Source organism: Ceratotherium simum, chromosome 12 (genome assembly GCF_057802395.1).
Source record: "Ceratotherium simum simum isolate JZ-2026a chromosome 12, ASM5780239v1, whole genome shotgun sequence".
Lineage (NCBI taxonomy): Eukaryota > Metazoa > Chordata > Mammalia > Perissodactyla > Rhinocerotidae > Ceratotherium > Ceratotherium simum.
Window position 1 is genome coordinate 624,221 of NC_141911.1, and position 17,714 is coordinate 641,934.

General features: G+C 38.7%; 1 long non-coding RNA gene across 1 annotated transcript in view; it reads left to right on the forward strand.

The window, feature by feature from the left end:
* The window catches only part of LOC147915758 (uncharacterized), a 94,485-nt gene extending 77,051 nt beyond the window's left edge, over positions 1-17,434 (forward strand). Inside the window, exons 2-3 of the long non-coding RNA XR_015553723.1 lie at positions 13,873-13,973; positions 16,638-17,434. This is a non-coding gene — a long non-coding RNA (uncharacterized LOC147915758). The remainder of the gene's footprint in view (positions 1-13,872; positions 13,974-16,637) is intronic.
* Positions 17,435-17,714: the final 280 nt, after the last annotated feature.

Sequence of the window (17,714 nt, forward strand, 5' to 3'; positions counted from 1 at the left end):
GCACTAATCCCTGTTAATCTATTAAGAGTTAAAGTATGAATGTCTTACTTAACACTCCTTAACTAAGGAAACAGCCTCAGAGGCAAGAGACTGTACATTCCCACACAGATCCAGTTTGGGGGGCCTGAGTTTATAAGATTGTGGGAAGGGAGCTCTTTAAAAAAATAACATAAACTCCAAATATAAAATTAGTGATGAAAGTAAACATATTTAGAATGAAAAAATAATAATAAATTAGAAATTTTAAAAATATTACAAAATCTAAAGAAATAACATAATTTTATCAACTAACTGACTGATACATTCTTATAATACCTTTTTTCTACCTTTTAAAATTTTTGGCTGCATACTTGGATTGCTTCTTCATTTGACAATGATTTTATAATAGAGAATAGAATAGAAAAGATTATATATTCTTTTCTCTAGTATGAACAAGCTTATTCTTCATTATTGACTATTACAAAAGTTTCAGCTTCACAATTTTTGTTGATAATGTAATGTGAATTTTTAAAACATTTCTCAGATACATTCACCTCTCAATACCACCTCTAACCTTCACTTTATGTGCAATGCTGGGTGGTTGGCACAGCGGCGGGGGGGTGTTCCCTGGAAGCCATGCTTATGCCATAATAGGTAGCAATAACAAGACTATATTGGAATGAACAACATAATAGATCCACTAAACCAAAATCAAATATTTTGCTAAATCACCTTCCACTTAGCAAGATCTCAATAATGGTGCCATCTCTCCAACAAAACCATGTGACAGAGAAGTCAGAGTGGTAAAAGAAAGTGGTCCTAACCAGTTGGGAGATAAATATCTTACTTTTGCAAATTTTATAAAAATGTATGTCCACGTGATCATATGGCATATGTATAATTGTGTTAAAAATTTTTAAATAATTTGAGTTTGATTAGATACACAAAATACATTAATTGTAAATCATTTGGAAATTACTTAAAAGTTTAAAAAATGAAATAGAAATTGCCCATCATTCTCTGACCAAGACGTAATTGCTGTGAATATTTTTGAGAGTTCCCTGTGATATTTTTAAAAACATAAGATGCACCATTTTGATAAGGCCAAGTTAAAGCAACCACTTTGGCCTCATGGACCATTTCCCTGACGAGGATTGTCTACATTGTATAAAAATGGCCTCACTAAAATGTAAAAGAAAAATTTAAACAATCACCATGTAATGTGCATAATAACCCTCCATTCTGTACCTGACAACCCCCAACTCCTCATCCTAGCTTTGAGGCTCATCTTAACCACCCAGGGTGAAGGGGTAGGGTGAAGCTTAGGGAAGAAGCAAGAATGTTTCTTTCCATTTTACCCAGTAATTTTTTTCTGTTTTAACTTTTAATTTTAATATAATTTTAGACTTACAAAAAAGTTGCAAAAATAGACAGGAAGTTTCCAAATTTCCTTCACCCAGTTTTCCCTAATGTTAATGCCTTCTATAACCATTGAAATATTATCATAATCAGAACCATGTAACTATTATCAAAACCAGGGAATTAACATTGATACAATGTTATTAGCTAATCTATGGATTTTATTTACATTTCACTAGTTTTCCCACCAATATCGTTTTTCTGGTTGTGGAAACCAACCCAGGATTCCACATTGTATCCGTTGCTACATCTCCTTCATCTCATCTATGACAGTTCTTGGTCTTTATTTGTCTTTTATGACTTTGGTACTTAAAGCGTACTGGCCAGTTGATTTGTAGAACATACTCTGATTTGGGTTTGTCTGTTGTGTTCTCCTGATTTGATTGAGTTTATGCGTATTTGGCAAGAATACCACAGAAGACATGTGCTCTTCCCCGAACATCACATTAGGAGACACAATGACGTCTATGCGTCTTGTTACTGATGATGACAACTGTGATCATTCAGTTATGTTGCATCTGCCAGATTTCTCCTCTGTAAAGTTGCTATTCTTCCCTTTGTAGTTAAAACCTATCTTGTGGGTAGATGCTCTGAGACTATGTGAATATCCTGTTTTCATTACTCTAATTTTAGCGGCCATTGATGATTCTTATCTGCACTAATAGGATTTTTAAAAGCTAGATTCCTGAATTTGTGACCCAAGCCAGTAAGGCAAGATTATGGCCTACCCATTCTTGAATATTTAATTTTCAGTAATCTTTCAATTGATGGAATATCTTTTAAATACTTTTTTTTCAAGAAAGGTAATATATGAAATGTTTCCTCAGCCCTCATACAATGAACATCTATTTCTGTGGCCCTTCCCTGTGAGGGCTAACCTGAGGAGCGGCGGTTTTTCACACTGAAGCTCAGCAGACGCTGCCCACTGTTTGTTGCTGTTAACCTTTGGTTTCTCTATAGCAGCAGCTGCCCTTTTTATCTTCCTGAATTCCTGGAGAATAGTTTTCTTCTTATAATTCACAAGTCTGGTCAGGAAAGATATAGAGATGTCTTTCAGTGATTTTTGTTTCAACTCTGGAACTTTTAGTGTGCACATTCCTTCAGATATGCGTGCATTTAGAGGTTTCTGATATAGGAAAGGTGTACTCAGGTAAGTCTTTCATCACTGCTTTTGTTCTTGGTGTCTTGATTTCTCCCCCTGAGTCATGGATATTTCTGAAGTAGGATCTTGCTTCTTTAGGTGTCTATTTTTATTGTCCCCTTCACTGTTTTATCTTTGTGACCTTTCCTTTACATTATAGACAGATTTCTCAAATTTCTTATCTATATCAATCATTCAGTTTTCTGTAATGTCCTTTTATTCTTTATTCCCTTCAAAGGATATTTAAGTTATTCTGTTGAATTTCTAATCTGGGGGGAAATCTTCACATCATGTATCTGCCTTTTTGTCTCATCACCTTGTCTTTTCAGCCCAGCCTGTTCTTTATTATTTTTTCTTTTTATTTAACAGACACCATAGCGTCTCACATATTACTGAGGGTAGCAAATGGTTTTCTAAAAGTTTCTTCTTTTAGAAGTTCCTATAACTTCAGGATGATGTTTGCATTCTTCAATCTTAAAGTTGTTTTCTTTTAATTTTAAAGAAAGTCCATATATTTTTGTTTCTTATATACTTATCATTGAATGAGGAAAACCCCAACAGATCTGTCTTTTTCCTTGGGCCTGTTGTTGCTTTCTTTAACATCAGTCTATGATATTTTGTTATAGCAGCCCAAACATGCTAAGATACATGTCAACTAAAGACAGCACCAGTTTCTTTATAGGACCTTGAACCAGACAGGAGAAGAAAAGCTAAGATAACCAGAGAAATTTGAATGGAATCTATCTATTGGATGCTTGTACTGTCACAATGTTGATTTTCTGATTGGGTGGGTTCTAGGGTGGTGAGGTAAAAGAATGTCCTTGTTTTAAGGAGTTATAGACTCTAGTGTTTAGGGGTGATGGGGCATCATGTCAGAGTGTGTGTGTCTAGACATACACATATACATAGAGAGACATGGGGTCTATGTGTGTGTACACATAGACATAGAGAGAGCAGGGTGTGTGTGTGTGTGCACATGTATACATATACACAGAGAGAGAAGGGGGAGGGGTGGAGGAGGAGGATGGAGATGATGTAGTAATTGCAGAATCTACGTGAAGGAGAAGCTGGAGTTCTTTTTATTGCTCTTGCAACTTTTCTATAGATTTAAAACTAGTTCGAAAAAAAAAATACTTGCCAAAAAAAAACTAACAAAAATTTATGCCCCAGATCTTAAGTCTCATAATAAAGAATAAGAACAGAAACTTGGACCCTCAAATTAAACTAAACAAAACGTTAAAAACTGGTGCTGAGATAAGTTCTGAAGTAAAAACGTGTGTTGTGTTCCTCTCCTCACTTTCGTTGACTGTTTCCACCATGTGGCAGGCTGTTTCGGGTGCTGGTCTGGACGTCAAGATGAATAAGACAGGGGCCCTAGTGAAGGAGCAGGGCACGTACAAACATGATTAGGAACTGTAGCCAAGGTGGTACAAGGAATCTACGCTTTAATCACCTTCTCTGATCAAAAGATATCTCAATGACTGGTGTTAAATTGATGAAATAAGGCCATTATACTGAGGTGGCTCTAACACCTTAGCAGTCTGTGTAAGCAAACCCAAGTAGAAGCCTGTCAATGCCTCAGGGTTAAGAAATTAAAACCTAAGGACAACCAGTCACAGACAGCCAACTAGCCTTTTCCAAATAAGGCAAATGCTTAAGCTAGAACCAGTCAAGTAGCTTTCTTGCTTTGCTTCCACCTTTTCTCTATAAAAATCTTTTCCCAGCTACTGTCAGTGGGACACTTCTAACCACTTCTGGTTGGGTGCTGACCGATTCAAATCAATTTTTGCTCAAATAAACTCTTAAAATTTTTAGTATGCCTCAGTTTATCTTTTAACCCTGGTAAAATATAGAAAGAGAAAACCAAAATGACATAGCTGAACTCAGAAACCAGACAAACATTTCCGTGGGCCAGAAGCTGAGCAGTGAACAAATCTGAAGGGACAGTCTCTGGGCCTGGAAAAGCGCCCTGTGACCAGGGTTGAGAGCCTGCCCGGAAAAGCCAACTAAAAACAAGCCCTATTCCAGCACGAAGGGTGGGGTGGGGGGAAAGGGGCTGTGCTGAACCAACTCACCACTGGAAGCCAGGGCTGGGCGGGAACCTGCTGACCTGTGAAAGGCAGTTGGAAACAAAAGAGGACTTTGAATTGGGCAGTTAGAAATGTAGGGTTGGGAAGAAGGGTAACCATGAACTCACACCCACATATTAACTCCTTTAATTGTCTCACAAGCCATGGGGGAAGAGCACTGAGGTACAGACTGCTTAATTAATTTGTACAAGGTGACACCACTATTAATAGTGGTAGAACTGGTTTTTCAGCCAGTGCTCTTAAGGAAAACAGATTCTCCTTAAAGCAAACTGGTGGAAATTCTAGCATGCTTCGCCTTTAACTCTGACTCAAAATGTCTCAGGTTCTATTAAATATCTTATTCTGGATAGAAATACAAATTTGTAATTACCACTTTTTTTAAATCAATTCTATGATGTACATTTTTCCACACTTCAATATCTCTAAAATCTGAAAGCCTCACAAATTGCCGTTGGCCACCAGGCTTTTGTGAGGTGGTTTTCCCTGACAGTTGATAAGATGATTAGACTGATGAGGGTCAGAGGCATGAAGAAAACTCTGAAGATGTTCTAAGAAATGTTCCATCACACACGCTGTAATTGGCACAAAGACCAATGTGATGTGAAAAAATACGGGCATCAGTGTTGGATCAAAAAAGGTGAAGACACCTTAGGCAAAGACTAGGAACACCTTAGTCATTGACTTTTATGCAGGTCCAGAGTAATATATAATAAAAATGACATCTAAGTCACAAGAATGCTTTTTGATAAGTATAAAATAAAAATTGTATGTGATAAAGCATCATGGCAAGATGTAACTGGCAGAGTTTTCCTTAAGTAGTACATAAAATAGCACTGGCTGTTTAGCACTCTCAGCGGCAATCAACGACATCCAGCATTTCATAAAATATAACACATTGCTTTTATTTAACTCATAGCTCCCATCTAGGGATTAGTTCTTTGACATTGTCTTTGATACCCCCAATATCAATCCAGGGCAAGAATGAACACCAAATTACCAAAGATCTGCTTCTTCTTGGAGGTCTGGAAGGCCAGATGAGGGAAACTCCACACCTGCTAGACAGAAAGATGTGAGCTCAGGGTAAACCCTGAGGCAGAGAGAGAACAGAAAAATCTCCCATTCAAAATGAGCCTGTTACTAAACATCCCAAAACCCATGACATTTAATAAAATAGCCAATAAACCCAAAAAATCAGAATAGGAATTCTCTCCAGATGAAATCCAGTTTATGGAGAAGTGTAAAAAATACATAAAAGTAAAGATGTTTATGATATTCAAAGAGATAAATGAAGACATAATTTGCATTAAAAATAAATAATTATTTTTAAAGGCAGGAATTAAAGAAAGGATATAAAAATTCTTTAAAAAAATCTTTGAAATAAATTTAGATATTAATGAAACAATATTAATAATAGTTAATATTTATTGAGCCTTACCATGTGTACTAAGAACTATTTTAAGTGGTTTACATATATTGGCTGTCCTAATATTCATAAACACTATGAGGTAAGTACTATCATCCCCATTTTACAGATAAGGAAAATGAGGTCCAGAGAAGCAGTAAGTTGTCCAAGCCCAGTTAGCTAATGAATGGTAGAAGTGGAACTGAACCTAGACAGGCTGGTAGCAGAGCCCTAGCTCTTTTTTTTTTTTTTTTGTGAGGAAGATCAGCCCTGAGCTAACATCCATGCTGATCCTCCTCTTTGTGCTAGGAAGACCAGCTCTAAGCTAACATCTATTGCCAATCCTCCTCCTTTTTTTCCCCAAAGCCCCAGTAGATAGTTGTATGTCATAGTTGCACATCCTTCTAGTTGCTGTATGTGGGACGCGGCCTCAGCATGGCCAGAGAAGCCGTGCGTTGGTGCGCGCCCGGGATCCGAACCCGAGCCGCCAGCAGTGGAGCGTGCGCACTTAACCGCTAAGCCACGGGGCCGGCCCAGAGCCCTAGCTCTTAAACACCCCTAATTCTGCCTATGCCTAAATCCTGAATGGACTGTGGAAGAGAAAATTTGCGATTTGGAAGATTGGAGAGCTGAAATACATCTAAACAGAATTTGGCACAAAATTCTCTTTAGCACAAAATGCACAAAGAGACAAATTAAATAGCAGGTGTAAGACACAATGGATAGATAGAAAGGGCCCAATATTTTTCTATTAGGAGTTCCAGAAAAACAGAACGAAAGAAATGGTGAAGAGGCAGTATTTGAAGAAATAATTGGGAAGAATTTCCCCAAATTAAATAAAGATGTGATTCTTAAATGGACTGTTGAAGAGAGAATTTGTGAATTGGAAGATTAGAGAATTGAAGTAAATCTAAACAAAATTTAACAATATGCCAGAAACAAAGGGCACATTACCTACAAAGAATTGGACATAGAGCATACTTCTCATCAGCTACAATAGATGACAATGGAGTAATATTTTAAAGTATTGAGGCAATATGATAGTAAACAGGATTTTGTGCTCAGGAAATGAATCATTAAATAGTTAAGGAAAAATAAAGGGAATTAGCCACAGATCCTCACTAAAAGACCTACAAAATGTCATACATCAGCAAAAAAAAGTGCACCAAGGATAAAAGAAACAATGGTAACACACATTGACAACAAGTGACAATTTAATTAGCTACTGAATATAAAAAGAAAAGGTTTATGTTAAAAAAAAAAGAATAAAAATAAAACATGTAATAAAAATAAGAAGGAAGAGTGTACTAAGGGTAAAATGCTCCAAGATCCTTGCTATGGTCAGCTCTATACTCTGTTAGAAGGATTTATAGTTGAGCATCTGTATGTCACCAATCTAAGCTCAGCCTCTGTAGTAAGCTGAAAATGCTTCCTGACATGTCGTTGTCCATGGGGTTGGCCCGGTGGAGTAGCAGTTAAGTTCTCGTGCTCTGCTTTGGGGCCTGGGGTTCACAGGTTCAGATCCCAGGCGCAGAGCACCGCACCACTTGTGAAGCCATGCTGTGACGTCGTCCCATATAGAATGGAGGAAGATGGTCACAGACACTAGCTCAAGGCCAATCTTCTTCAGCAAAAAGAGGAGGATTGGCAACAGATGTTAGCTCAGGGCTAATCTTCCTCACCAAAAAAAAAAGATGTCCTTGTCCTAATGCTCAGAACCTGTGAATATTGTCTTATATGGCAAAGATTTCGCAGATGTGATTAAGTTAAGGATCTTGAGGTGGAGAGATTATCCTGGGTCATCTGGGTGGGCTCTAATACAATCACAAGTGTTCTTATGAGAGGGAGGCAAAAGGAGATTTGACAACAGACAGAAGAGGAGAAGATGATGAAGGCAACAGAGGTAGGGAAGAGAGTGATGTGCCCACAAACCGAGGCATGCCGGCAGCTGCCAGAAGCTGGAAGAGGCAAGGAACGACTTTCTCTTACAGCCTCTGTAGGGAGCTCAGCCTTGCTTCCACCTTGGTTTCTGACTTCCGGTCTCCAGAACTGTGAAAGAGTATATTTCCCTTGTTTCAAGACAAAAAGTTTGTGATAATTTATTACAGCAGCCGCGGGAAGCAAATATAGATCCTAAATTTAAAACAAAACAGACAAAATACCTTTCACTAGCTTTGAAACAAAAGAGGTAAAAAGAAGTCCATGTACAATAACAATAACAATTACCATGTACCAATGAATAATGTCAAAAAATAAACAGTTATGGAAAACTTCAAAGGAGAAAATTTCAAAATGTTATTAATTACCTCTAAGGAGGGAGGAAGAGGGAGAGGAGGAAGGGAAGGGAATGAAATCAAGCCTTGAGAGTATCTGTGATGTTTTATATCCTTAAAAAAAATCTGAAGAAAATATGGCAGAATGTTGAGTGCTTTAAATTCAGTAGTGGGTATGTTAATGTTATATTATTCTCTTTTCTTATTTCTATATTTGAAATATTTAACAATAAAAAATTAAAAGAATAAAAGCAAAAATAAATAAATACTGTGGGACCCTTTTGTATCAAAGTGGAAAGAGAGTTCGAAAGATAGGGTTATGTCTTCCTGCTTGAGTTTTGTTTTTAGATGAAAGTTGACAGAAGAAACTTTCCATGCATTTGATATTGTCAAGGGCTCTGGGATCTGGGCAGTGACTGAGGATGGAATTTGGCAAAGATGGAAGAGGTAATCCCTTAGTATGAGGGAAGGTGGATTTGCTGGGCCTGAGGTATCATGTGTTCTTCTCTTAGTTTAACAGAGATTCCAAAGCATGATTCAAACAAACACTTTCAACAATTGTTTTGCTTGTTTTTGTTTGCTTTTTGTTTAATGCTCTTCTTTTTCAGATAACTTGGAAGAGACAGAGATATTACCTGGACTATAGTAAGTGAGCCCAGGTATGTAGGAAGGAGAATCTGACTCCAAATCAGTGAGAAGTTGTGTGACATGGAGGGAGAATCTGAACCAGAGACAGGAACCTGCTTTCAAGTCTTAGTCTACAGTTAACTAGCTGGGAGGTGATGGGTTTCAGGGCAGGCCGCCCCAAGATGCGCCACTCTGGTATGTGGATTATTTCAAGCTGAAGACAATAAAGGCTCAGAAGACTCAGGAAGAACATTTGGCTTTTCCGCATATTGCCTAAAAGAATTTAAGATAGAAGGCCTATTCCAGGAAGGAGCTAATACCACGAGATAAATATAGTATAAAGTAGGTGTGATAAGAAAGGCATCAACAAGTCCATCTTATCAAAATTCTGTCTCTCGGGCCAAATTCTCTATAGGTGGCCCAGTAAACAGTTGTTTAACAAATATTTGCTTTTCCGTCTCCATGTGAATTGCCTTCCTCACCTGTGAAGTCCCAACGCACTACCCCCAACATCCTCCTTTGTCTTTAGCTGAAGATGCTATTTAAGATGACTATTTAACTTAGAATGCTGAGTTGCTCAGTCTTTTCTGAGTTTCTCCCACGTATACGTTATTAAACTTTGTTTTATTTTCTCCTGCTAACCTACGTTTTTAATTATTTGACCAGCCATAAGAGCCTTAAGGGAAAGGGTGGGAGGGGATTCTCCCTCTTCCCCAACAGAGGCATCTACAACTTTCATCACCTATAAAATGAGAAAATAAGTTTAAACAACCTTTAAGGCCATTTTTGACATTGTCATGCTGCAGCTACCTCTCAGTGGTTTTGTGCCTTTTATACATTAAATAAACGAACCAAATAAATATCTCCTCCCCCGAGAGTCCCCAGTAATGAATGAAAACTGAAAAACCTGGATTCTAGCATGGAAGACATTTGTTTCTGCTTTGTGAATTAATTTTGTCATCACCATCAGGATTGTCTTTGAGAAAACAGAACTATGCAAAAAACTTCTAAGACAACACCATTCTTGGAAATTAGGTCTGATGATTTTTTTAGAGTATTTTAAAACTATATTAAGGGAATTCTAAGACCTCTACCCAGAAAAGAGAGTATCTGAATAAGTATCATGAAAGAGAACCCAAGGAAATGGTTAGGTTATTGGGCTGAATCCACTTGTTCACATATTGAGTCTTCACTAAAGGAAATAACAACCTTGTGGATGGCTGTGGCAGAGACCACTAATGGCCCGAGGTCCACTAGCTTCTTCTCCCTTTTATTAATATCATCACTAGAGTTTCAGCTGGGCAATTGGCTTCCGAGCTACCAAATGCCTTTCTCAGCCTCCTTGGTGCCTAGATGTGGAGTCTGGCCAACGGATGCAAGAGGAAGTTACAAGAGCAATTTCCAAGTCTCATCCTTTACAAAGGGAAATTGCATGCACTTTACTGTCTCTTTCCCCTTCCTGTGGGCTGAAATTCAGATGTGGTGCTAGTGAGGCAGCTTTGACTTTGTGAAGAACAAATACTAGAGGATGACAATGATGGAGCAACAAAATAAAAGGAACCTGGTCCCTGGATGATTCTATGGAGCAGAGCCGCTCTACCAGGATTGCAGACTGCTCGCCTGTGGACTTTTACATGTAAGTGAAGTTAAAAAGTCTGTCTTGTTTCAGCCCCGAAGCTGTGAGTCTCTTTGTTACAGTAGCTTAACCTGTGCCCCAGTTAATGCAGTGACTGAAAGGAACTTGAGATTTTCACAGAAGCCTCAGAGGAGATGGGAACTTTTATCAAGGATCTGTCACTGCTGGTAAGACCAGGAACAAATACTAGGTTGAATCTAAATACAAGGAAATGATCAGAAAAATCCATACAGAAAGACATTCTGCAAAACAACTGGCTTGGATTCTTAAAAATTGTCAATGTCATAAAAGACAAAAAGAGGCTGGGGTATTAGATTAAAGAAGCCTAAAAAATTGTGACAAGTAAATGCAATACGTGATCCTTGATTGGACCCTACATCCAAATAAATTTGAAATTTATTGTATGTTTATATGACATGTATTATAGGGTTATATGAATGTAACATTACTAACACAACTGGAGAAATAAGAGTATGAAATGCATATGGGATAATAAAACAGTATCAGTGCCACATTTCTTGAGTACTGCAGTTGTATTGTGGTTATGGAGGAGAATGCAGGAAACTCATGCCAAACCATTTAAGGGTAAAGTGTTTAATGTCTGCAACTTATTTCCAAATGTTTCAGTAAACTAATAATAATAGAAGTAATAATTTTTATATTTGGCAAAATATTAACAATTCATGAATCTAGCTGAATATAGGTGAAGAGTATATTGATGTTCTTTGTACTTTTCTTACAATATTTCTGTAGATTTGGAATTTTTAAAAATAAAATGTTGAGAAATAATTGTAGTAGAAAATATACATGTATATCTTTTAGACTTTAAGGTAGGGAAAATATTCTTAAATTGATTATATGAGAAAAGATTGATATATTTAACTATATTAAAATTAAACAGTTCTGTCCATTGAAGGAAACCCTAATTCTGTTTATTATATTTTTAATTTTTAACTGCTTGACTCTCCTTATTAGAAATATAGATTCTGTGAAGGCAAGAATGTTGGTGTGTTTGTTCACTGGTTGTTCCTAGTGCCTACAACAGTGTTAGCACATAGTAGGTGCTCAGTACATATATGATGACTGAATTACTGAAGGAAGGAATGAATGATTTATATAGTTAAATTCTAATATTTGTTAGTAATCCTTTTAATCAAATTATAAAGCACTGTGGCTCAGTGGGCTTGATTAAGATCTGGTTTTAACCAACAATGCCGAAACTCTAATTTAATTACGTCCCTTAGTTCTGTCACTGAATCCTAAGGATTGCTCTGTTGACAGACTGCTTGAATTCAAATTCTGATGCTCTCAGTAATTAACTACAGAATAATGACCACAGACAAGTCACATAAATTCACTAAGCCACAGTTTCCTTATCTTTAAAATTGGGGAAAATAATAGTGACCACTTCCTATGGTTGTTGTGAACAGTAAATGAATCACACACCAAGAACAAAGCATAGGCTTCTTACCAGAACTCAGCGATGTGAGCTGCTGGGCTGATGTGGCCTCCAGGGCTGGATCTGGCCCTTCCCATCTCTCTACCATCATCCATCTGCTCCCACTTCAGGTTTATGCTTCAGTCACTGGGTACCTCCTTTCCCTGAATATTCACACTCTCAATCACCTATAGGACTTCACAAATGTTATTGCCGTGGCATAGAACACGCTCCTCTATTTGTTTATCTCATTGCTACCATTGTGCATATCTTATCCCAGAACTGTTTCCCTTGGGGGGAACCTTCTCTACTCCCCACCCCCAGTTTAGTTTAGGCACCCTCAATTGTTCTCACATAGGCCCCTCATGGCCAGATACTATTGAATAAGGGGTCAATACTTGTTAAATGAATGAATTGCAGCACCATTCCCAACATGACCAGACGGCTTTCTAAATGTACTGACCTGGCACAAAAGTGCTCTATGGATAAGTTGAAAAACTAACAGAGACTAAGAGTTGCTAAGGAGTGCTTTCTTGCTTTCTCATCCCTATAATATCCTCTGTGCTACTACCGATCCTTCTTTATCCAGGCCCCCTCCAGCCCGAGAGAGAGCGAACCGTAAAATCACTCCTTGACCAATCCCCAGGCATGGGCCATGTTCCCTGGCTTGGAGAAATATACAGTTAGTTTTTTGTGACTTTAGGCAGGCCTCTTTGGAACAGAGAGCTCAGTAAAACTTGCCTGCTCACACTCAGAGCAGGAACTCACAGCTCTGGGATTTGAACTGTTGGAAAGCTAAAACCACCCAACACATACCACTGTTTTGTTCTCTTGTGAATCACAGAACCTGGCACCTGGGCTGATAATGTCCTATTAATTATATAATTAATATAAGGTATGAATATCCAAGCATGCAGAGGTAAGGAAGGGCCTGTCTCCTATCACTGTAACCTTGACAGGAAGTGGCTTTGAAGATGACCACTTGCCTAGAGGTAAAAAATGTTGGCAAGACAGAGTGTTTCCCTCTGACTACTCCATTCCCTCCACTGGCCTCTGGCTTGATTCCTATTCCCTGTATTATAAACACGTTGTCCTCTCTCCTGTCTGAGTACAGCTGGTGTCATTTCTGTCCAGATTGCCTTCCAGGGCAGACACCCAAGCTTCAAGGACTCACAGTCTGTACTTGGATCATCGTATGGGCATCTGAGGTGGGGCGCACATATTCCCTTGGGGCTGAGCTCCACTGACCTTGAAGGGTCTGCACACCTGAGGGGTGTGGAGCTTGTCTCCTCACAGTGAGTTTGTGAGGGTAAACGGTAACAAGTGTTGGCCACAGAAATTGAACACAATATCAAAGGCAAATGTGTTGTAGCAGAGAACGTGGATGTTGGAGGAGAACAAAACTGCTCTTATCCAAAAATTGACCAAAATGCCGCATTGTGTCATCTATCCCATTATTCTAATTATTTCATCAGGATTTGTGGAGGTATAAAATTCTTACATTTGGTTCAATTCAAGAAAGAATTAATGAACAACAACTGTATTTCAGTAATAGGTAGCGTGCTGTAGAAGACAAAGAGGACAAAGCCTGGCCCTGTCCTTGAGAAACATAGAGACCAGTTACTCCAGTCATAATCCCTTTATCATTCCACTGGCAAAAGCGCTCGTCTTTTTTTCTCCCTTACCTAGAAGTTATCTATTTCTTTAATGAATTTAGTTCCCCATGCCTGAAATCTTTCTATCCAGTTCTTTTAACAACTTCTTAAGGTACACTCTAGAACTATACATACAGTCTTCCTCCTTTAGACAAAATATGAATTTCTATAAGATGGAGTCATATTTTCTGCTTATTTCTCATTGCTTATAGGTGATATCCAATGGCAGGCTGATGCTTATTGTCTTTGGGAGCACATTGGAATGATGTCTTCAAGGATGTCTATATCCATTTCTTGGACTCTGAACTATCAGGTATAGTCTAAAAGCTTCCAAATCTGGTTTGTGTTACTTATAGCTAAATGTGATACAGTATATTGACATATAACCATACTGAAGCTCCTATGCCATTTATATGACAACTTAACCCTTCACCTTCATAGTCTGGCAGTCTACTTAAAATCTCAATAGCTCAATGATAATTCTATTCTTTGGTGAAGGTCTTTTTGAAAGACTTTTTGAAAAAGAAGGTTTCATGATGAAAAACTATAATCAAGAAACATAATACAGAGAGGAATAGGGGCTTAGGAACCAAACCAACTTAAAATTGTGTCCTACATCTACCACTTACTCTGCACATGAGCTTGGCCAAATCACTGAACCCAAGATTTGGTTTCCTCAGCAGCAAAATTGAGGTAATAATACTTCCTGTAGTGAGGTGTAAGGATTAGAAATAGTGCCCATAGGCATTTGGAGAGTGCCCACAGCATGGATAGAACTTTCTGCAATCATGGAAATTCCCTATTGCGCCTATCTTATATGGTAGCTACTAGACGTATGTGGCTACCGAATATTTGCAATGTGATTCGTGTGACTGAGGAACTGAATTTTTAATTTTTAGTATTTAATTAAATAGTCCCATGTGGCTACTGTATTAGACATTACAGGTCTATACTACGCTAGGTCATCAATAGATGATAGTCATTGATATGATTAGTAATGGGAAGTTGGGATTTCCTGAAAGATGGTCTAAAACAAAAACCAAAAAACAACTCCAACAAACCAAGAATTCTCATTAAAGTTTTCTGAGATTTTCTATGAGACCTTGTGGCATATTAACCTAAGAACATCTAAATATGGCCTTTTACATCCTCGCAGCCTCGCGTCTCTACGTCCTTTCCCTAGCCCTGAGACCAGCAACTGCACCAGGACTTCTCTTCCTCCTTACTACTGGCATGACCACCTCTGCTTCATTATGTCATTCTGAGATCCTAGACTGATCTCAGTAACCCTGTACCCCTGATGCTGCAACCCTCAAGTCACCACAGTCCATACTATAAAAGTCCCTGAGAGTGTGTGTTCTTTCGGTATTTGAGATCAGCTCCACCCAAAGCTTAAGAAAAAACATCTCTGAATGCGTCATATCCCATACTCCTATACACTTTGTTCACCTTATCATCACAACACAAAACAGTCTTCAAGATTATCCAGTTCAGCCAACAAATACTGCTTGGAGTAATTTTATCACTCACATTTCTCAAAAGTAACTCTATACCAGTTTCTAAAAACACCAACGATCCTGGGCCAAGTGACCTTGGAGACCTCAAGGTCTGAGTAACTTGGGCTTCAGTAGTTCTGATCTCTGAATTCTAGAGAGTCCAACCATGAAGAAATGGTTCTAATTATGAAAATGTCTTTGTTTATTGTTTAGATCCTTGATCTTATAGTCTGGATAATTACAGTTGATTCTCAAATATAGTAGCTGAGACAAAGTAAACTAGAGATTAGTTGCATGCTTTATAAACCAGGCATAAGGAGAATGATATTAGAATTTGCCAGAAATCAGAAGGATGCATAAAATGATGAGAAATTAGACAGAAACTTGAGCAAACAGGAAAAGTATTATCCAAGTGGAAATAGTACTTTGAGGCAAACATATTCTTTAATGTCTAGAAACTGATACCAAATAGGCATAAGAGCATAGTGAAATTATAAATAATAGAATGTTTAAGCTAGAAGGATCTTAGATATCAGCTGGATGATCTGTTTGTTCTACAGAGAAAACTGAAGCCCACAGGTGTGATTTGCCGAGAATCATGCTGTTAGCTAATGGCAGAGCTGAGAACCGGTGTATCTCCTGGCTCTCATTCTAGTGTCCTTTCCACTATACCAGAAAGTGGTCCAATTCAGGGATAATTCATTTCCTTCTCATGGAGCAACAACCCTTGGGTAAGGGAAGTCACCTCCTCCGTTCAAGAAGAGGTTCTTTATTAGGAGTAGGGTTTGTCAGCAGTCCCAGAATTAAAAGGAAGGCAGCTGTGTTGGCAGACTAGTGAGTCATGTTAGCAGAAGCCTCAGGAGCACTATCAACTGAGTTCTCCTATATCAAATTTAGGTCCTCCAGTAGGAACTGAACTGTTTAGCTCCCTAGAGATGCAGAGTCTGCTGAGCAGGTGCCTGAGAATCATCAGGTAATGCAGAACACCTTGTTTACTCTCCAAAAGACATGTGATATAGTCTCCACAACAGAATCCCAACTTCCCTGTGCAGGAACAAACTCCTGACCCACCCTCTGCAAAGGTGAATTCTTGTTACAGATTCAACTGGGTGCATAGACTTTAGAAACAAGAGGGCCCACTACATATCAGGGTATGCTCCTGACCTTTGAGGCTGGGAGGACATCAGAGGCTCATGTCTAAAGTTTAGCTTGAGAGTTGATTCATTCATTCCACAAACATTTCTTGAGTATATATCACGTTCTGTTCTAGTTACTGCAAAAACTACAAAATCTGGACATCATTCAATTCATCAGAAATATTTACTGAGTGCTTCAGTGCTCTGGATGCTGAAGATATGGTTTATTTGGCGGGTGTTGTATTGCTCCCACCTCTGTGATCCTGCAGCACATTGTTGGCACCTCTGCAAGGGCCCAGTTTTATTTTTAATATTTATCTGTGTATATTTGTTTCCTTTTCCTAGAATGCATCTCCTCCAGGGCAAAGAACAGAAACTTCTTCATGATAGCTGAGTAAAAGACAGGCACATCTGGGGCCGGCCCCATGGCTTAGCAGTTAAGTGCGCACGCTCCACTACTGGCGGCCCAGGTTCGGATCCCAGGCGCACACTGACGCACTGCTTCTCCAGCCATGCTGAGGCCACGTCCCACATACAGCAACTAGAAGGATGGGCAACTATAACATACAACTATCTACTGGGGCTTTGGGGAAAAAAGAAAGAAAAAAGGAGGAGGATTGGCAATAGATGTTAGCTCAGAGCTGGTCTTCCTCAGCAAGAAGAGGAGGATTAGCACAGATGTTAGCTCAGGGCTGATCTTTCTCCCAAAAAAAAAAAAAAAAAAGACAGGCACATCTGTTAGCAATTGCCAGAGACCATCAACTCTTTATAATTTAGTTCAATTTAACAAGTACCTGTTGCTTATTTATGATGTGTTTAACATTGTGCTGGGTGCTGTGGGTATTGTTACAAACTGAATGCTTGGGTCCTCCCAAATTCTTATGTCAAGATCTAATCCCCAATATGATGGCATTAGAAGGTGGGGCTTTGGGAGGTAATGAGGTCATGAAGAGGGAGTCCTTATGATGGGATTAGTGCCCTTAGAAGAAGAGGACAGAAAGCTAGGCCTCCATGTGAGGACACAACCAGAAGTCAGCCATCTGCAACCCAGCAGAGAGCTCTCACCAGACCCCAACCATGCTGGCACCATGATGTCAGGCTTCCAGCCTCCAGAACTATGAGAAATAAATTTCTACTGTTGATAAGCCACCCACTGTATGGTGTCTTCTTTTAACAGCCTGAGCTAAGCCAAGTGTATAAGGTTGTATGCCCTTCTCTGCAGAGGTTTGCAATCTTTTGTGGGGTTCAAGGAGGGAAGAAAAGATAAATATCAATGCAATTCAGTGCTAAATTAAAGTGTTTAAATAAGGAGATACAATAATCCCACCAGGTATTTGTAAAAGGAGAGAGCAGTGTAGCTGAAAAGACATCACGAGGAAGATGAGTCCTCAGCTGGGGCTCGAATGAGTAATCTGTGAATCA